This window comes from Sus scrofa, chromosome 11, assembly GCF_054392235.1.
Source record: "Sus scrofa isolate SSC_HxYL_T2T_F1_AM1 chromosome 11, Sscrofa_HxYL_maternal_Yorkshire_Landrace_v2.0, whole genome shotgun sequence".
NCBI lineage: Eukaryota > Metazoa > Chordata > Mammalia > Artiodactyla > Suidae > Sus > Sus scrofa.
This window is the reverse complement of record NC_139393.1, coordinates 12,723,195-12,744,513: the sequence shown is the minus strand read 5'-3', so window position 1 is coordinate 12,744,513 and position 21,319 is coordinate 12,723,195. Positions and strand designations below refer to the sequence as shown.

At 42.0% G+C, this 21,319-nt stretch overlaps 1 protein-coding gene and 2 long non-coding RNA genes across 18 annotated transcripts in view; all 3 read left to right on the top strand.

Annotated features, from left to right (window-relative positions):
- The window catches only part of DCLK1 (doublecortin like kinase 1), a 383,845-nt gene that overhangs the window by 100,861 nt on the left and 261,665 nt on the right, over positions 1-21,319 (top strand). The gene's annotated exons all lie outside the window — the stretch shown is intronic.
- LOC146398530 (uncharacterized) lies at positions 716-7,034 on the top strand. The gene is made up of 2 exons (XR_014819321.1): positions 716-2,660; positions 3,611-7,034. It is a non-coding gene; the product is annotated as an uncharacterized LOC146398530 (long non-coding RNA).
- On the top strand, positions 14,144-20,192 carry LOC146398529 (uncharacterized). The gene is made up of 2 exons (XR_014819320.1): positions 14,144-17,502; positions 17,543-20,192. It is a non-coding gene; the product is annotated as an uncharacterized LOC146398529 (long non-coding RNA).

Sequence of the window (21,319 nt, the reverse complement as noted above, 5' to 3'; positions counted from 1 at the left end):
TAAACATTTAAAAATAAAATATTTGCACCACTTCGCTGGCAGGAATTCAGTAGCAATGATAAGAATAGAGTCACCTTCTGTGTCTAACATAGCCTTTACAGTTGCTTTGTTTCATAGTTTTATAAATTGGGCTTTCTGGTTTCCTTGGCAACCCAATTGTCGACACTGGTTGCTAAGGAGCAGCCTTGGCTGCACAAAGCAGAAGGAGCTGAGTCTGCTACCCGGTGACTTCATTCTTGGCAGTGACAGGCAGGAGGAATCTTAGCACTTGTTCAAGTGCAGCCTCCATCTTGACGTTGAGTCTGAAGGATTCCGATGGATTTTCTTGACTGATATTATCCTGACAGTCACATGACGTATAGGCGCTGATGGAAACGGACACTTGTATCGTATTTCAGAGCATCTAAGTTCTCATCTCTGTTGCATCAATCACCTGATGCCAGTGACTTCGTCAACAAAAGTCAGTTTATCACTCCAGTTACAAGATACCAAAGAAGCTGTACTCTCTTCTTTAGTAAACATCGCAGTGGACACTCAGGGAAGGAAGCCAGCTGCTCATCTTTGCAAATCATTACGAGACTCGGACACCGACGTCAGATAGTGTCGGATCTATATTTTCTAATATTTGGGAGTTCCCATCGTGGCACAGCAGAAACGAATCTAAATCTGAGTAGGAACCATGAGGTTGCAGGTTCAATCCCCGGCCTTGCTCAGTGGGTTAAGGATCTGACGTGGCTGTGGTGGAGGCCAGCAGCTATAGCTCTGATTCGACCCCTAGCCTGGGAACTTCCATATGCCGCAGGTGCAGCCCTAAAAAGCAATAAACAAACAAACGACATTTTCCAGTATTCCATTTCTGAGAAGGAGAGATTTTCATGAACTTGTGCCGCAATCAAATGGTGAATCCATAAAAAAAAAAAAAAAAATCCCCAAACTGTAACCAATCTTTTCTGGTGGCAGATATTGCAGTTCTTACAGAAATAACACTCTTAATCTGGTTTATACATATTTTTGAATGTGACTTTTTAAGCTGTATAAGCATAGTAATTTGGGTGCAGATCTGTTGTGGTCCATGCATGGGCCTGTTTTGGGTGCATGTTGTACTGGGATGTCATTGACACGTGAGTCTTTGAGGTCCAAGGTAGAAGGTCCTTGTTTTCAAAGTAGGTGCTAAGAGACAGTGCAGACACCGTTTCCACAGCTCAGGTGTGAGCTTGACAGAGTCAGTCACTCGAGCCTGGAGGGCTGATGCGGACTCTGGAGGGTGACGATGGAAAGATAGAGCTCCATTCCTTCTCCTCGCTTGGTTTTGGATGGCAGCATTCTGTGAGTTCACTGTCGTGCATTAGTTATCTTTCGGAGATCTTCGAATACAGGCTATTTATTTTTGGAAGCCCCCAAAACTAAGTAGGCGGATGTTCCTCCTTGGGCTGTTTATTCTTTTCAAGCCTCAGGTTCATTATTATAAAATGGGCAAGTAATGACACCTTATATGATTGTTGTAGGACCAAGTGAGATGATATGTGTTAAATATTTGGTTTAGGTCTCTAGGCCCTAAGAGATCCTTAGATATAGTAGCTGTTTTCCAGAAAAGGCCAATCTATCAAGGTAGATACAGATTTGTTGTTGCCTGGGGCTGGAGGCAGGGGCAGAGAATAAATGGCAGGAGGAGTGTTTCTGGGAGATGGACGGGATCTAAACCTGGAGTGGAGTGATGGTTGCACCCTCTGTGTGTTTTTCCTAAAATCATTGTGCACTTCAAATGGGTGAATTTTATGACATGTAAACCATAGCTCAGTAAAGCTGCTTTTAAAAGTAGTAGCTGTAAGTAGAGGCAGAACTGTTTCTTCCCTTTCCTTTTCTCAGCAATTTATTTGTTGCTTACTTTGATATTATTTTGTTGTAATTTAAGTAAAAACGGTATGTAGATTAATTTCATTTTTTTTGTTTTTTTGTTTTTTTTTTTTGGTTCCCCCATGGCATGCGGAAATCCCCAAGCCAGGGATCGAACCTGAGCCACAGACATGACAACACTGAATCCTTAACTGCTAGGCCACAAGGAAACTCCTGTACATTAATTTCTGAATGCATTTGAATGTGCATATGTAACAGCGAGTTTGAGTATGTTTGTATTTTTCCAATTATGTTAATCCTATAACAAGAACAATGAAAGTATTTGAGGTTGAGCTAATGTTTGTTAACCTTTAAAAAAAGTCACCTTGATAGGGCAGAATACCTCCCGGTGTGAATGCGTAAGTAGGTGTGTCTGTGTGATTGATGTCTTCACACAGTGGAATTTCTTCTCTGTTCCATATTGAAAATTAATCCTCGCTTCTTATAGGCAACCTTTGATGCAGTATTTTAGAGGATGTTGTTTAAGCCATGATATCCCAGCACCTAGGTAATTACAAGCATGAATTATAGTGAGATCCTGTTGTATGTGTATACATTCTGATTCTACCGAATATAGTTACTCTTCGTATCTATCTGATATTATACAACTTCCCATTCTATAGAAACCTTGAATTTTCCTGACTGTGAGGGTAGCAAAATAATTTGCTTTTATACCTGACTCAGCCCAAACTCTTTTATTTTGTTTTTTACAGTGATTTTCTTTCATTTTCTAAAGTTTTATTGAAGTTTAGTTGATGTACAATGTTGTAATAATTTCTGCTGTACAACAAAGTGATTCAGTTATGTAGGCACACACATCCATTCTCTTTCAGATTCTTTTAAAGGGGTTAGAGCTGGTGGTTGCAGAGTATATCACTGTGATTCATGTTCATCTGACTGGGCTGTATCTGTTTACTCAATTCAGCAATTTTATTGAGCACCTAATATGTGTTACTGATTTTTCTAGGTGTTGGGGGTAGCGGTCCTTGCCCAGAAGATAGATTCAGTTTTAAGTGTGCTAAATGTGAGATATCGCTTGGTCATACAAGTGGAGATGCTGACCAGGCAGTTGATTTAAGTCTGGAAATGAGACGAGAAATCTGGACTGAAGATAGAAATTAAGAGGACATTTGCATAAATAGGTGGTGGTTAAAGCCATGAAACTGGATGAACTCACCAAGGAAGTGAGTGTCAGTAGACAAGAGTTCCCTGGATCCACCTTCGTTTCAGGGTGCTCTAAAAAGAACGGGTCAAGGAAGAGAAAAGGCACTGTGGAGAGGACTGGGAAGGAATGACCAGCCTGATGGGGGGAAGTCAGCAGCAGGGGGCGCTCTGGACGCCAAGGGAGGGTCCAGCCAGAAGGTCCCAGCAACACTGGGTGTGTGCTGCTGCAGGCTCAGGTAAAATGCACCTTGAGAACTGATGCAATGTAATGACTTAGAGCCGTTTGGTGGAAAAGGGGGGCCAAAGCCTGATGGAGGTGGGGCTTTAGGAAAATATGAGAAGGGAGAAATTGGAACAAGTCTAGACAACTCTTTCAAGAAGAGCTCGGGAGGAAGCTGGTGAAGGAAGTAGGATAATAAGAATGGCTTTCAGTGGGGATCTGCTGTGCGGCACAGAGAACTCTAGCCAATATTCTGTGATCATCTGTGAGGGAAAAGATTCTGAGAGAGAATGGACATGTGTATAGGTAGGACTGGGTCACTTTGTTGTACAGCAGAAATTACCACCGTCTTGTAAATTAGCGTTACTATACTTCAGTGTAGTATACTATACCTCAGTAACACTTAAAAAAATAAGGATGGCTGTAATCAGATATTTGAATCTGTAAACATTGAGCATTGGGTCTCTATGCACTGATTTAGATTTCTTTGTTGTGCTAATCCTTTTTTTTTTTTTTCCTTCTTCTTCTTTTTAGGGCCCTGCCCGTGGCATATGGAGGTTCCCAGGCTAGGGATCATTTGGAGCTGCAGCTGCCAGCCTACACCACAGCCACGGCAACGCGGGGTCCAAGCCTTGTCTGCGACCTTATACCACAGCTTATGGCAACGCTGGGTCCTTAACCCACTGAGCGAGGCCAGGGATCGAACCTGGATCCTCAAGGATTCTAGTTGGGTTCGTTACCGCTGCACCGCAACAGGAACTTCTGTTGTGCACATAACCATTAGCATTTTTTGAGTTTTGGTTTGCAAGCTGTCAGTTTCTACAGCAAAACTCAAGTTATCCATTGAGGTGTATACAGAGTAACATAAATATTTCTCCTGCACGTGAAAAGCATTGTAGTCTAGTGGTTAAGGCCGCACATGCGCATGTGTCTTTCAAATGAACTCTGGGTCTCCATTCTGCTTCTCCTTGGCCATGTAAACTGGGAAATTTTTTAGTTTGCATGAGCCTTGATTTCCTCATGGAGAAAACTGGGTGGCCGCAGTTCTGGCTTGGTAGACTTACTGTGAGTCTTATATGAAATAGTGCAGTTAAAGCTTTTCAGCAGCCCTGATACCTGTGTAAACTTCCCAGCAAAGGCTGGCTGCTGTTGTAGCCATTCGTTTGTACTTGGACCAGAAGAAACATAGTATAGTGGGAAGAGTGTGGGGCTAGGCCACATGTGGGCTTCTACTCCATTGCATCACTCACACCCTGTAAGCATCCTATTTAACACTGACGAATGTGCTTCCTTAGATCTGACATGAAGACAGTAATTCTTAAAAGAGGATTCAGTGATGTGTATAAAATCACATTGTATCTTATAAGGTACCATATAAATATTAATTTCATTTATTTAAAGTGAGATTTTCTTTTAAATAGATTAGATCGCTTTCATTGCATTTATGAATTAAGAAAAAAATTGTAATACACCTTTCCAGTGTAAACTGTTTTATTTCATGGGAAGTTTGGGTTCCAAGGAGAATGATGGTGTCCTGTGGTCATGTCACATGTGTTAACATTATTATTTTTGGTAAAAAAAAAAAATTGAAGTGTTAAAGAGGCTACAAAATAAAAGACTAGAAATGTGACCCTATTGCATATATATGCAGTTGTTCAGATTTTTCTCGTATGGACCGGCTCCCATAAACTAGTTTACTTGGTGCCCAGCAGGTGTCTTTTTATCTTTATGCCAGAACACCATATCTATCCGTCAGGTCTCCATAAAAATGGAGAGAAACGATACATAACAGCTGGTAAAAAACAAAGATGAAGGGGAATGAGGTCAGCTAATCATCTCAGGAACCTTCCCAGTAAGAATAACCTAATGGGAAAAAAAATGAGGTCAGTGTGGCCTTGTTTGATAAAAATCTAACTTGACCTCATACAAATTCCTGACCCATAACTGAAGTGACTCGATTCCCTTTTGAGTGCACTTGGTCATCCTTGAAGGATGTGGAACAGCTAATACCAGTGTGTTACTACTTGTTTATATTTATTTAGTACTCAGATCTTTTCAAAAACCTTTCTCGGGCTTTGTTGCCTCTGATTTGCAGAACCACCCCCAGGAGATCAGTTTTGAAACTAGTGTTTTGTCCACTTGAAGAAGAGACAAACTGGTTTCTATGGTTACATTATTACCTTTGGGTCAGAGCTGGGACTGAAGCCACTTTGGGAAGTTGTTGGACTAGAGAAGATGTTTTTTCTCCACCTTTTCAGGCACTGTGCAACACATGTGAATTGTAAAGTTTTGAGCTTCTTTGGATGCCTGAGGATTTAATTTTTTTAAAGAACACCAGTAAGGGGCTTGAATCAAAATTACATCTAAACTCACTCTCTTCGCCAGACACAGGCTTGGTCTCAAGAACTCTGTCGGCTAGCCGATGGCAGTGTTCTGTTGCAAACGTGTCATCCCTCTGAGAGTGATTAAGCATGGGCCAGCGAGGGGATGTCCAGGCGACACCTCGGGATAAGCCCATAGCAGCATAAAAATAAGCATTGAGGTTGTGACACAGCCTGAGTGAATGGAGGACCATGGTGGGTGATGGCAGCTGGTCCACGGACAGATGGCTGGACTGTCTGTGGAGGGGGAGTCAAAATGGGCAGGCGGAGAGCAGCGAAAAGGGCATTTCAGGGGAAGGGGACAGGGAGAGCAGTGGGGCCAGTGGTGGAGGTTAGGCAGAAGTCATTTCCTGTCGCTTAGTGACCCGATGAGTAAGCTTTGTTGCTTTCTCGTGGCCTAATTCTTGGCACCTTGGGGTAAAACCCAAAATGTAACAAATTCAGTCATGTTCTTATTGAAGAAGGAGCCACAACTAGCAGGCCATTCTTGACTTCTTCATTGCTTGTCTATTTCTGTTGCATGTTGCCAAAGCTATTTAGCTTAATTTGAACGTAATCTGATATTTTGGATTCAGGAAGAGGATCGTGTTTTAAAAGAATCAAGATCCCTTGAAGCCTTTTCCTTCATTTAAAATTATAGTCTAAAAGACTGTTTCCCGAGATTGTTTTCTGGGCTGCCCTTTTCCAGCACAACCCTGTGCTTGCTCTCCTTCTCCCTCAATTCCTGCCATATCCTCAGTTTCTTCTTCTGGCAAACGGAAATTCATGCAAAATATCTCGTGCGATTCTGTTACCAAGATTAATAATGTGAAAACTGTATGATGCTTTAGACTACCCTCAAATGATATTACAATATTAAATATACGTCTCTAATTTTTATTTCACTATGTTTACCTATATTATGCTGCCGCAAGGTGATATTATACTGTCAAATGTAAGTCATATTCGGAAATTGTAAATTGCCTTTTGATAGTAATTTTTCCTTTTGTCTTCGCTTATCTTCACATTATCCTGCAGTTTTCAGTTCATCCAGACTAGGTTAGTGTGTTTTGAAAGACCTGGTACTTCCTAGCATTCATCACTCAAGCTCTTGGCAAGAAGATTTGAAGTGCCCTGTTTTGAAACAAGCGAGATGAATTATGGATTTTTCCCTGCCTCTTTTAAAAAAGCATTTCAGAAGATTATGTTATTTAATTTGAATTATGGTGTCTTAGGAGCTGTCTCAAGAAGTTTCTTTTAAAGCTTTATTGATCAAATTTTGATTTATTTGTAAAAGAATTATGAAATTGCAAGTAAGACTGTGCTCTACCAAAATGAAGACAGATTTTAAAAAGTAATAATAGGAGTAAAATAAATAACGCATAAAATAAAAAAAACCTAAGGATTTAATTTTGGCCTATATAAATTCTGTTATATGTTTTACATAGAAGTCATTCAAAGCTGAGTTTAAGATTGATTTAGAGAGGCTTTATTCACTGAATACCAAACAGTTCTCCTTATTGTGGCTTTGTTTAAAAGAGTTTAGGATTGATTTACATGGCCTCTTATTTATAATCTGAGACCAGGACAGTGTAGCCAGCCAAAACGATGTACAGTGTCAAAAGCACTTTAACTAAACACAGAGAAATTCATCTTTGTTGCCCAGCATGAAACTAGCCAGGTCATCGCTGCCAAAATAATAGGAACAGCATGCTTTTACAGGCTTAGCACATTTGGCTCTGTTTTTTTGTAACCATAAATTTTCGAGATTCACAATCTAAAATGCTGGAATTCAGTTGGTATTGTGGATTTTTAAAATGTTTATCGGTTGGGTCATATTTCCTAAATGTTTGCTTCTGAATATTTAATTTTTTTCTCCCTCCACTTAAAAAATATGAACACTTTTATATAGGTAAGCAGTTCTTTTTTGCTCCTTAATGTCTAGACTGGTGACTTTTTTTTTTTTTTAATACACACACACACACATATATATATATATATATATATATATTTTTTTTTTTTTTTTATTTCCCCAATACATTACATTTTCTACTTAAAGCAGATGTCCAACACCCCACAAAGCTGAAGAACAAAACCAGTTTGTTTTCTTTGGTGGGAAGGAGTGCTTCCCATTAATGTGGTTTTGGGGGCGGTAGCAGGAAATGCTCCCTGTCTTGTCATCTCCTCCAGGAGGAGGGGATGGCCTTAGAGGAAAAGATAGGAAGCCTCATGGAAGGACAGAACCCTGGCTTTTCAATTGCCTGCGACGACCCTGAAGGCTGTGGTGTGGTCCCAAGACTCACATCCCTCAAAGCTATTGAATGCCTTCGTTTCTGAATTAGGATGCCCAAAAAAGGAAAGGAGAAAAAAAAAAAATGAAAGAAGGAGAGAGGAATAAAGGGAAGGAAAAAACAAGGAAGGAAAGAACAAAAGAAAGGGAGGAAAGAAAAGAAAAAGAATGAGAGGAAAGGAAGGAAAGGGGGGAAGGAAATAATAGCATTACTTTATTATTGGCGCAGATTCTTTCCAGACATCCCAGCTGATGGTGGAAGAGGAGGTACCTGCCTGATTTCTTTGGGCCGGGCTCAGTTCTTTATAGCACCTTTAAGCAAAATCAAGACTTCAGAGAGAAACGTCCTAGCCTTCAGAGGCTAGCCTGGTATCTTGTTTCTTATTTTGACGAGATCTGTTTGGGAAAGTGGTGTCGTTTGGACTCATTTTACAGCCCAGGGAAGCAGTATTGTTCCCATGGATGAGCAAGGCAGCCAGTGCCAAGGATCCTAAAATTCCAGGCCCCATCTGGTCCAGAAGGCCCTGGGGGAAAACTGTGGCCTGGGTGGGAAAGACCTGGCTTGACCTTGGGTGCCTCCCCTTTTGTTGTGGAAAGAACTTGACCTTTGCAGCCTTCAGGTGCCTGGTCTGACAGGGACGTCTTGGGTTCCACACATTCCATGAGGTTATTTGTGATGCAGACAGTGCCGTGCATATTGTAACCCTTGGCAAAGTGAAAAATGCTGTTCAGAGTAGAAGTGATGAAGCTGTTGTCCTGATAGCTGGGACCCACTTTTTTGTATTGTCTTTTTTTTTTTTTTTTCCCTCTGCAAATATAGCGTTTGCTGCAGAGAGGAAGATTTAAAAAAAAAAAATCCATAATTACACATCTCAGATCTTTACCATTACTCTTAGTATTTTGATATATTCATATGTAAATGGTTAGGAATTCACATAGATAGTCTTCCATATATTCAATCTGTCATCCTTTGTTCCTTCTCCATAATATAATGGCATGTGTATTTTTCCATTTTACAATGTAATTTCAGTGCTTATTGTTGGCAGTTTAAATGTTGCATAATTTTAAAAGGATATATCAAACTATCCATCTGCATCTCTACTCTGACTCTCTTAAGTCTTTTAAGTTTGTAGAAGCTGAGGGGCCTTGAGTTTCCACATCAGTCATTGAAAAGTTGTCTTCTCAAACCATTCTTCCTTTCCTGTTTTTCATCTCGTACAGGAGAAACAAGCCAGATTCCAGGTTGTAGGAATGCTAGTTAACATTTATTGAGAGGATGTTCTTTTTTTTGTTTTTTTTTTTTTGTTTTTTGGTCTTTTTGCTATTTCTTGGGCCGCTCCCTCGGCATATGGAGGTTCCCAGGCTAGGGGTCCAATCGGAGCTGTAGCCGCCAGCCTACGCCTGAGCCACAGCAACGCGGGATCCAAGCCGCGTCTGCAACCTACACCACAGCTCACGGCAACGCCGGATCGTTAACCCACTGAGCAAGGGCAGGGACCGAACCCGCAACCTCATGGTTCCTAGTCAGATTCGTTAACCACTGCGCCACGACGGGAACTCCTGAGAGGCTGTTCTGTGTCCAGTACACATTTGACATCTAATGTCTGTAATTCTCACAACATCCCTAAGGTGGGTGCTGTTATTATTTCCATTGTACAGGTCAGGAAACTGAGGCACACATAGGTTAAGTAACTATGTTAAGATCACAGAGCAAGTGAGTGGTAAGGCTGGGGTTCTCCTTGGCTAATTTCTTTGGAAATCCCAGACATTACATGACCCAAGTAGCTGAGAAAAACTATTCATTAGCCTGTCATGAACTGTATGTTTTGCTCAGCTGTTACGTATTTATTCTCTGTCTAAAGTCGAGAATTCCAGAGAGTGACTTTTTTTTTTTTTTTTTTTTTTTTTTAAACAGAGAGGGAGTTTTTGGTGAAAGTTCCCAGCTTAGTTGAGAAATCTGACACAGCATTAGCGGACTGTTGCCTTTCCTTATTTAATCATGCGTGAAGGAGGGTGATGAGCTCAAAATCACGGCGTTGCAGTCCTTTTTCTCCTTCAGATTAACATTCTCATGAAAGGAGATGGGTACCATTATTGTGGGGTAAAGATGAAGATGTTATATGGAGTGATCACATTTCTATCATTTTTTCTGGCACAGTAGACCCTGTTATTCCCTGTAAAGGGTAAAGATGAAGATAGCCTTTTCCTCTTTGTTTCCTGCCTTCTTGTCAGAGCTCGGTCTTACCTGCAGCTAAGCGGCATCGGTGTTGAGCAGACTTAGGATTAACAAGCTGCTCTTCCTATTTCCTTCTGGCCACTTGCTCTGCTGCATTATATACTCAATGATGCTGAAAGCTTTGTGGGTTTTCAGATTAGTGAATGCATCATTTTACCTTATTTGTTAAATTCAGTGAATGCCTCTAGTTAGAGTCTTGTTCATGGCAGGAACGTAATGCCTGAATGTATTCATCAAACCAGCAGGGCTCCCCCCGCTGTCCTCTTACTTTTTGTGTGAGAGCTGTTTGGAATACGCTTATGACTTTTCATTTCCCTTGATGAGTGCGGATTGATTATAGCTGTCAGTGTGCCCCAACCCAGCCTGTAAGTCATGTTTAAAAGATGTAATAATCTGTTTAATGGATTTATGAAACTCTTTGTGGGGATTGCTCATCACAACATCAACTCATCCTTTCATTGATTCATGTGATAAATATTTACTGCCTGTATTTTATGTGCCAAGCTGAGTGCTGGGAAATGGACATATGTTAATGAATAAGCTTGTAATTTGAAAGCCTTTTAAAAAGGTTGAATACTGAAGTAGATGCTCTGAAAAATGCACTAGATGTTATTGTTTGAAAAGAGAGCTGTTCAGTGCGAGAACGGTTTTCTTAGGTTCTATTCATTTTTCACAGACGGGGTGTCCGTGACCCTTCCTCTTAAGGTGAAAAGCAACACATTTCCCAATACCAACCTCGTTTCTCGGATTCCCACCTGGCAGGGGCTGGGTGCTCTGGCTAGTATAGTAACGTCGGAAACATGGGGCTTGCCTCTGCTCTTCTTAGGCCTCCTCGCCCCCTTTCCAAGTGACCTATGCCATAGCTTAACCAAAAATAAGAATCCAAGGTCTTTTGAATTTTCTGGGAAACAGCAACTATGCATATTTATTCTTTCGTGCATTGAGAATGGTCAGAGTCTAACTAAAGCAGTGATCCAGTGACTTAACGTCCTAGCAGAGGAGGCAGAGGAGTCGTTCGAAGGACAGAAGATACGGAATCCCCTCTGGTTTCTCCTCTCTCGTGTGCCTTGTGGAATGTCTCCCCAGATGTCTGGGGGCCCTGGATCTCTACTTGAGAAAGTGTCATTTAGAACCTTCCAGGATATCTAGGAGTCAAATCCAAAGGCACTTCAGTTTCCTGGTGATGTTGGAGGACCTTTCTGTGAAAAGTTAATAATTTTTATCATTGCTTAGATGATGGAAATCACGATCAATATCAAATTCATTTCATTCCACGTGCACGTGGTATTGGCTCCAGGCAAGTCAGAATAAACAGACGTGGGCTCTGTTCTCATGAGGCCTTGGGCAGCCTCGTCCCAGACAGGAACCAAAGGACATCAGGTGCAGGCATCAGCCAACAAGTGCATGAAAGCCTAGCATTATTTGTGGTCATCAGAGGAAATATCCTCATTAAGTTTGCAAATGACAGTTGGGTCCAGGTCATTGACCTTTTGAGATTAGATGTCAATGTGACCTGAATATCTGAAATTGGAATATCAAATTTGAATGGTGGTTTGTATCTTCATCTTTGATTTAAGATAGATTGAGTCTAGTTGCAAAGAAGTTGCACATTGACTCCTATCTGTGGTTGGTTCTCTGTTTTTTTTGTTTTCAATCTGCACCATCAGAATTTGCGCTTACCATTCATCACTGTCAATATCATCATCCTAATAACTATTATTTGGGTATCTCTGTGTCAGGCAGGTACTTTATATAATTTACCTCTAATTCTTACAGGTCTTATTATTTCCATTTTAAGAATCAACCAACAAGAGTTCCCATTGTGGCTCAGCAGGTTAAGAACCCAACATAGTGTCCGTGAGGATGTGGGTTTGATCCCTGGCCTTGCTCTGCCGGTTAGGGATCCAGCATTACTGTAAGCTGTGATGTAGGTTGCAGATGTGACTCAGATCCAGTGTTGCTTTGTCTGTGGAGTAGGCCTGCAGCTGCAGCTCCAGTTAGACCCCCTAGTCTGGGAACTTGCATGTGCTGCATGTGTGACTGTAAAAAAAGAAAGAAAAAAAAAAAAAGAGGAATCAAGCAACAGGTTTAACTTTCAAAGAAGCATGTTAAGTAAAGTTGAGACTCAAAACGTCTGGCCCCAGCACCCATGTTCCTCTCACTGTAGCATAGACAGGGCTTCTTCATTCTTCCTTGTATTATTCTGCATTTGTTTTGTTGTGATCTCTGGCTACTCTTCTGGGAGTTGAGAGGTGGTCCATTTATTCAGGCATTTAGCAGAGATTTCCTGGACATTGTTTTCAGCATTGGCACTAGAGCCACGACCCAGTCAGAAATCCCTGGCTCCATTGGCCATGTGCATTCCTGGCTGTGCACATTCCGGTGGATTCCAGGCAGCATCCAGTAAGCCATAGGAAGGCTTGGGAAAGGGGACAGGCATCTTCCTAGGTTGACCATTGATGAGTGAAATCCAAAAACTCGTGTAATCTTTGGGCTTCTTAAAATTAAGTGCAGTGTTTCTTAAACATCAAAATCATTATATAAATAAACGAGGCTGAATGAACCGGGTTTTCCCAGACAAGAATGACATTCTGTAATGACAGGGAGCTCAACTGAAGTGTGAGTCATAGCCAGAATGCCACCAGAATTGTACCTGACAGAAGCATTCCAAATTTACACAGAGTTCTCAGAGAGCTGCTTAATAGATGAAACATCTGAAAAATAGGATGTTTGGGCTTCCAAGGTGCTGTGGTGACTTAAATGGTATTTTATGAAAGATGACACACTGGTGGTGGATATTGAAATTTACTCTGATATGATTCAGTGCCAGAAAATCTCTGGCTGCCACTTAGCTTTGAGTAGATGCTGGATAACTATATTAAATGTTTGGTTGTTTGGAATATTGATGTGTCAGGCTCTGTGACGTACACTGAATTGAGCCAAACTACATTCACACATTGTCACTTCTATCTGGGTTGTGGTATTTAAACAAGCAACCCTTTCTGCCAGTTTTTCCCAATATAATATTATTCTTATTCAGTGTCCTGTGGACTGGTATACCCTCTTAGAATTATTTGTGAGCCACTGTAGGTGGAAGGAGAGACAATAGCTAAACAAATAAAATATAAATCCAAGTGGAAATTTGTGGAGAATTGGAACTTGAAAATGCTTTAATTATAGTTTCAGTGTTCTCTTAGTTACCACAGGTGAGGATGTATGTGGTGTGAACAGTTACCTAACTACTCACCTAATTTCAGAAGAGAGTAAGTGTTTGTCTTTCGATGTTTCTCTCTTTTTCTTTTTGCTTTTTAGGGCCGCACCCATGACATATGGAAGTTTCCAGGCTAGGGGTCAAATCGGAGCCATAGCTGCTGGCCTACGCCAAAGCAACTCGAGATCTGAACTGTGTCTGTGACCTACACCACAGCTCACGGCAATGCTAGATCCTCAACCCACTGGGTGAGGCCAGGGATTGAACCCGCATCCTCATGGATACCAGTCAGGTTTGTTTCTACTGAATCACAGTGGAAACTCCTTGATGTCTCTTGATATAACAAAAAGACTTGTAAACAAGGTATTTGGTGGTTTTTTTTCACATGGTAGGACTTATTTCAAGATGGGGTCTTGCAACTGGCTGTAGGTAAGAAGAAATTTAGGTTCTCAGTTTAAGAAAGTCAGGGAAGGGAGTTCCTGTCGTGGCGCAGTGGTTAACGAATCCGACTAGGAACCATGAGGTTGCGGGTTCGGTCCCTGCCCTTGCTCAGTGGGTTAACGATCCGGCGTTGCCGTGAGCTGTGGTGTAGGTTGCAGACGCGGCTCGGATCCCGTGTTGCTGTGGCTCAGGTGTAGGCTGGCGGCTACAGCTCCGATTCGACCCCTAGCCTGGGAACCTCCATATGCCGTGGAAGCGGCCCAAGAAATAGCAAAAAGACCAAAAAAAAAAAAAAAAAAAAAGTCAGAGAGGGATCCCTTGGATTTCTGTTGCTCTGGATTTGCTGTTGCTGTGGGCTCTTGACATCGGTTTAAGAATTCTGTCCAGCTTTGTTGCCCAGCATTCCCTCCGTCAACACTGCCACAGTTACCACCCACCACGGGCTTTGTCTTGGCCTTCTGAAAGATTTATCTGCATCATTGATGGTGTTATAATCAATCCCTCATGTGGCCCCGTGCAGTTATATACATGTCACTCCTAAGCAGATCTGCATTCATCACAGCTGGCATAGTGATTGCTTCCTCACCTAGCCTGTGGACCGTGTCTGCCAGTTCTTTCCATCGCCACATCCTGGTGTTTTGGGGTACAGAGCAGGTGCTCTGTGCATCTTCCTTCCTGGGTGCTTGGTTACAGAGGCATAGTTCTTTGATTGACATCCTGTTTTTACCAGTTTATGTTACTAATTCTGGGGGAGAGGATCTAGTTTTAAACCAGAGGTCTGTTTTAGTCTCTTGTTAACTATTTGTTGGTAATTTGTTACTCCATGCACTTGCTGTGTGTAAACTTAAGTATAATGTAGCCATAGAAAGCTGTGCCAGTCAATACACATATACACACACAGGCACCCATAGTAGCATGTAATTCACAATTAGTGATGATGTGTGTATACCAGCCAAGTAAAATATGGAGTGTCTGTGTTTGATGAGCATCTATAGGTCTATATTTGCATCCACAAGGAGGGCCTGGTGACTCACTATTCTGATTATGAGGAAAATTTTATAGGGAAAAGTATACTTTATGGTCATTGTACCACGTAAGGTGAAAATTTGGCAGTCAACTCTGGGGCTATGACAGAGTAATCTGATACATAGAAAATACTAATTGGTTGAATGAAGTGTTGATTAATAGGCATTTTTAATATTAAAAACTGGAAGTCCTCAGAAACACATGTGAATGCACAGATACCTCCTGTGAATTGAATATAGGTATTCCATGTTTAGAGAACTAAAAAAAATTTATTGTAGTTGATTTATAATACTGTGTAAATTCCAGGTGTTACCATAGTACCTTACAATTTTTAATGGTTATAGTCCATTTATAGTTATTATAAAATATTGGCTCTGTTCCTTGTGGAGTACAGGCTGTCCTTGTGGCTTATTTTATGCATAGTAGTTTGTATCTCTTAATCCCTTACCCCCAATTTTTCAGTTCTTTTTATCGTGGCAATCATTATGTATTCTGCGGAGTCCTTTTCCAGGCTATGTGGTGGTGTGAAATGCAGAAGGGGGTTGCTGGGCTGTGGCGATGCAAGCGAGACAGTTAGCACGGAACTCCAAGTCCCTGCGGTCCGGCTGTTAACCACGAGCTGCGCTGAGGGGACTCCGGGTTGTGCTGTCGAAGCTGTCAGGACCCGCCTTCAGTTCTTGCTTCCCCCGTGCTATTGTTCAGGCTGTCTCTCTTCTAGGAAGAGTTAATCTCTCAAAGGTGCATGCTTATTTCTTGTGTTTCGATCTCTTTCCCCTGAAGCTGGCGGCTGGCCACTGGGCACGGAGGGCGTGAGGACCTCGATGTATTTCCAGGAGAAGACACTTGCCCCGGGGGTGGGGGGTGGGGTGAGGACCTTGATTATATTTCCAAGCTCACTCTGAGGATTTTACAGGAGGCTGGCTCTTATGAACTGCTCTTGGCTTCTTAGGCGAAAGGTATTATTTACATGCCACTTTGTCACGTGAGGGTTTCTCTGTGCAGGGAGAAAGCATGTGTTTGTCTTACTGTGTGAAGGGAGAGTGGATGCGAAAGAGGTGCGGGGCTGTAGGGAACAGGGGGGAGAGGCTTCCCGGCTTCCATCTTCATCTCACCTGAAGGCTCTCTCTGCACACATGAGCCCACGCATGGGATGGCATCATCCGCGGGGGTAGCCCCTAATTCTGTGCTGTTTCTCATCAGCAGTAAAGCCGTATGGCCATACCTCCATCACACGTGGTATTCAGGGATGGGTTTTGTGCAGCATGATAGGACATCTCATTTGGAGAGGTCAGTCCGGCAATTGTAAATCCACAGGGGGGGGTCTTCCTAGGATGGCAGGAGTTTTGGGGTGGGACCTTGTTTAGAAAAGCTGTGGAATCAAATATCACCCGCTTTGGCCATGGGTGCTTATTGAGAAATCAAGTAGATTTCCTAATCACGAAGAACCTCTTCCCGAGACGAGGAAGGAGGCTGGACCTCATTCCCGATCTCCCCAGAGAGCGAGAGCCCTGCATCTTTGATTGACGGAATTAAATGTTGGCCTGGGGGTCAGGTTCAACGTAACCAGCGTCAAAGGCTCAATCAGATTCTCTCATTGGCCTCCTTCCCTGTCAGGAGGGCTCTCATTCTTCTAAGCCTCAACTCCTTGAAGCGATTGTTTCTTCATTTTCTCCAAATAGCCACCCAAGTGCTGAAATCTCTGTCCAGTTTGACGTTGAGTCTCTCTTGGCTGCCGTCACCACACACGACCCGCGTGTTAGGCGTTTCTTAGGCCCGTGGACCTCTCACAGCCTCACCTTGTTCTCGCTTATGTCTAGCATTGCTCCATCCTTCCTCGCTTAGTGCTTCACCCAAGACTAATTGTGGATGAGCGTCACATCTCTTAATTTCCCGTCTGGCTGTATCTCCCTCTCAGCCCTCATTTTTTTAAACATTTAAAACAAATTAAAGTATAGTTGATTTACAGTGTTGTGCCAATTTATGCTGTACAGCAAAGTGACCCAGTCACACATACATACATACATACATACATATACACACACACATATATGTATATATATACACACACATTCTTTTTCTGTATTTTCCATCACATTCTATCCCAAGCGATTGGACATAGTGCCCTGGCTGGACAGCAGGGCCTCGTTGCTTATCTGTTCTGAATGTAATCGTTTGCATCTACTAACACCAAACTCCCAGTCCATCCCCTCCCTCCCCTCTCCCCCTTGGCAACCACGAGTCTGTTCTCCATGTCTGCGAGTCTGTTTCTGTTTTGTAGATAGGTTCATGTGTGCCATATTTTAGATTCCACATGTAAGTGATATCATATGGTATTTTTCTTTCTCCTTCTGACTTACTTAGCATGAGAATCTCTAGTTGCATCCATGTTGTTGCAGATGGCATTAGTTTGTTCTTTTTTATTTTTTTGTCTTTTTGGGGCCACACTCCTGGCATATGGAGGTGTAACTGCTGGCCTACGCCAAGCCACAGCCACACCAGATCTGAGCCACATCTGCAACTGACACCACAGCTCACGGCAACGCTGGATCCTTAACCCACTGAGTGAGGCCAGGAATCAAACCCGTGTCCTTAGGCTACTAGTCAGATTTGTTTCTGCTGAGCCACGATGGGAACTCCTATTTTGTTCTTTTTTATGGCTGAGTAGTATTCCATTATATATATATATATAATATATATGTAGTGTATATATATATATATATATACATACACACACTACATCTTCTTAATCCATTCATCTGTCAGTGGACATTTAGGTTGTTTCCATGTCTTGGCTATCATGAATAGTGCTGCTAAGAACCAGAGGGTGCATGTATTTTTTTTTTTTTTTGAGTTTTTTCCGGATGTATGCCTAGGAGTAGGATTGGTGGATCCTATGGTAGTTCTATATTTAGTTTTCTGAGTACCATTCATACTGCACCAATTTACATTCCCACCACCAGTGTAGGAGGGTTCCCTTTTCTCTGCCTCCTCCCTGGCATTTGTTATTGGTAGACTGATTAATGATGGCCATTCTGACTGGTGTGAAGTGGTACCTCACTGTAGTTTTGATTTGCATTTCTCTAATAGTAATACTGGGCTTTTTTTCATTGGCCTGCTAGCCCTCTGTATGTCTTCTTTGGAAAATGTCTCTTTAGGTCTTCTGCCCATTTTTCAGTTGGGTTGTTTGGGTTTTTTTTTTGTTGTTGTTGAGTTGTTTGTATATTTTGGAGATGAAGCCCTTGTTGGTTGCATTGTTTGCAGCTATTTTCTCCCATTCTGTAGGTTATCTTTTTTTTTTTTTAATGTTGTTTTTTGTTTGGTTGCTGTGCAAAAGCTTCTAAGTTTGATTAGATCCCATTTATTTTTGTTTTTATTTCTGTTGCCTTGGGAGACTGACCTAAAAAAACATTTGTTAGCCCTCAGTTTTAATACTGAATCTCTGGTTTCATGTCCTACTAAAATTCATTCTTCCTCCTCACACAGCCCTGCCCTTGGTTACTCTTGGGAAAGTTCCCTTTCTCAAATCCTTCTTCTGGCTCAGATACTTGTAGCCAGTATGACAAGGTGTTTGGCTCTGTCCAGTGAAGGGAACTGGACTCTCTTCCCCTGCACAGAGATGCCCCCGTCCCATGTGCGATTGTCCTGATTCCATCCTTCTTTTATAATCTACTTCAGATCCGTCTGTTCCATTAAGTTTCTCAGTACCACCAAGTCCTCTCTCTTCTGAATGCTTTCTGGGACACTCATGAGCTGTCCTACTCTCTTGATATTTGCTGTTATTGTTTAGGGTATGTCCAGGCACAAGGGTGGAATAAAACGACTGTTTATATATTGCTTGTCTTACCCCCCCCCCCAAATATATAAGCATCTGAAGAACAGAAACCATATTATGCATATTTATCACAGGGCTGTACACTGAACAGTTAGGTATTCATGACTGGCTGACTCGCTAAACTCCTCTCAAAGTCAAGTGGTCCAAGGAAAAAAGACAAACAGCCTGAATACAGAGCTTCGAAATCCCTCTCCCCTCCCCCCTCATGCTTTATTCTACAAACTGAAAGCCTGTGCTGGCCAAAGAGCACGGCTCTTAGCCATTGCATGAATTCAGTACGCTAAATCTGGTCCTCACTGATACTCGACACAGGCTAAAAGTACAAATAATTTTTGAGGAGTTTATCACTTAAAGCTAGGCTTGAACAAAGATTTAGATCTCTTTAAAGCAGAAAATACGGCAGCTCATTTCCCCTGTCCCACAGGCTTTATAGCCTGTTCCTTACTCGCCAGCCTGATTTAATGATTTATGTCTGCCTTAAATATTGCTCATTCACAGGATATATAGTATATATAAATAAATGTGTGCATATATTTGAGTGAGCAATTGCTAGTATTTCAGGATTTGTCAGGATTCAGTCCTTCGGAACTTAAAAAAACCCTGCATGTAGAGATGAAGGTTTTAGTTTTCTTTTGTTTTTTTGGTTTTTTTTAGGAAAGCAGAGATGGGAGTACAGTTGTTTGAAAGATGAAATCTTTTTGACCTTGAGGGAACAGGGCAGGAAGAGTTGTGTTGCTGTCCGTGGTTCTGATTTATGTCACTGCAAGAAGAGCGAGTCATTTGGCAGCTATGCCAGTTGTTGTTTACAGAGTGAGGATGACGACAAGAGATAACAGGAGAGAACCACTTCAAAACCATACTAAAATTTAAAATATTTACCATATTTCACATCTATGTATTTGAGAGGATGTGTGTGTTGTGTGTGGGTGCGCTAGTGCACGTGTCTGCCCAGAAAGATTGAGTCTGTGGAAGTGGTTCTAAATTAGCATGTTTTGATCCTCGAGGATAAAAGGATAATATTGTGCCATTGATGTAGAAGAGGAGAACATGTGTGCACCTAAGCATACATACATGGACATATATGTACACACATATACTTCTGTCTCATACTTTGGAGTACATTTTGGTGTTTGAATGACGTAACTTTACCTATTCAGTGGTTAATTGTTTTAAGTTCATACTTTACATTTTTAAGTGTCCCTATTTTAACAATGCTGCAAGAAACTAGAACTGTTTTAAAGTAGAAATAAAGAATCTCTTACCTGACCTTAACTGCACTGTGGTCTGGCAAGCTCTAAAGAAGTCAGAATGAAGTCAGTCCTACAGTTGACGTAAAGGAATAAAATGTAACATGGATTTGACAGTGTGGTATCTGAATTTGCTATACCTAATATAAATAGGGAAGATAAATCGAATACCAGTGCATTGATGTTCTTTAGCAACCCATTGAGAAAGTAGCAGTGGGAAAATAATGGGTTTTTTCCCTGTTATTATTAATTAGTTCCCCAAAGAAAGAAAACTGTAAAATCTCTTAAGAAAAAACTAGACACTGAGTTCACACCTGGGTTCATTAAAAGAAGGGAAGCTGGCCCATGGGACAATTAATTCTCTCCTGCAGGTTTTCTAATGGGGTCTGGTGGCTGGGATCCAACTAGAGTTTGAAGATGATAAAAGTTGCAGCAGAGGGCAGAGGAAGAAAGTCCAAGAGATCTCAAACCTGAGTTGAAATTTCAAAGGCAGTTCTGCTAATGCAGAGACCGAGTCATTAGTTCTCCATTGACCCGTCCTCCCTCCAGCCTGGACCTTCCTCCTTGAGCCCCTTTCTGGTAACAGTTGTTCTCCTGGCCGTCTAAGTGCAAAGGCTTCAGTTTCCTTCTCATTTCTTTCTTTGTCTTTTCAAGTGAACCCAGTGGCCGGTTTTATGAAATCTGTTTGTCATTGTCTTTCATATCTGCCCCATCTCGTGTTTGTTACTGCATTCCCCGTGGTTCCGGCCCCTGTTACCTCCTACAGAGATGGGTAGCCTCTCGCCTGGTGCCCATTCCAGGTGGTATAGGGTGACAGTAGGAATGCTGGGGCTGAAATCAGGTTCCCGGGTCCGTATCTCAACCCTCCTACTCATTGGTAAGATCAAGACCTCAGTAAGATAGATTCTGTTTAGCCTCAGTGTCCTCAGCTTTTAAACAGACATAATAATAGTAGCTGCCTCATTTTTTTCAGGTCTCAGGTCATATTCACGTCCTCTGAGAGGTCTCCCTGACTACCCTGCCTAAAATAGCATCCATATTGCTCTGTTCCTTTACCTTGTCTTATTTTTCTTTAAAACATTTATGGCCGTCTGGTATTCTATCAACTCTTTTTTTTTTTGGTCTTTTTGCTATTTCTTTGGGCCGCTCCTGCGGCATATGGAGGTTCCCAGGCTAGGGGTCTAATCGGAGCTGTAGCCGCCAGCCTACACCACAGCCACAGCAACGCAACGCGGGATCCGAGCTGCGTCTGCAACCTACACCACAGCTCACGGCAATGCCGGATCGTTAACCCACTGAGCAAGGGCAGGGACCGAACCCGCAATCTCATGGTTCCTAGTCAGATTCGTTAACCACTGCGCCACGACGGGAACTCCTCTATCAACTCTTTATCTCTTTG